The sequence below is a fragment of the Ursus maritimus genome, unplaced genomic scaffold, assembly GCF_017311325.1.
Source record: "Ursus maritimus isolate PB19 unplaced genomic scaffold, ASM1731132v1 scaffold_21, whole genome shotgun sequence".
NCBI lineage: Eukaryota > Metazoa > Chordata > Mammalia > Carnivora > Ursidae > Ursus > Ursus maritimus.
Window position 1 is genome coordinate 44,945,675 of NW_024424564.1, and position 393 is coordinate 44,946,067.

Sequence of the window (393 nt, forward strand, 5' to 3'; positions counted from 1 at the left end):
TTTATTTATTTATTTATTTATTTATTTATTTATTTATTTATTTTAAAACGTCTTATTTTTTAAAAGTAGCTTTTAAATTGAAAGGTATCTAGGGACCCGACAGAGGCTGCAGGGGTGTTCTTGCTGAAGGTGGTGGCTTTGGAACCCTGTCCGCTTGTGGCCCCCCCAAGCCCAGCATCCCCTAATTCACTGTGGCTCAAGGGAGTGTTTCTGAGAACAGCTTAAAATCCACCAGACTTGGTGACCCCTAAATCCCAGTAATAGATTATATTATTGCTCAGCAAATAGTCCTTGCCAGTCCTGCCCATTGGTGTTGAGCTTGGCCATGTGACTTGATTTACCCCTCAAAATGTGGGCCTAAGTGACAGTGCGGAAGTTTCCGGCAGAGGCCTG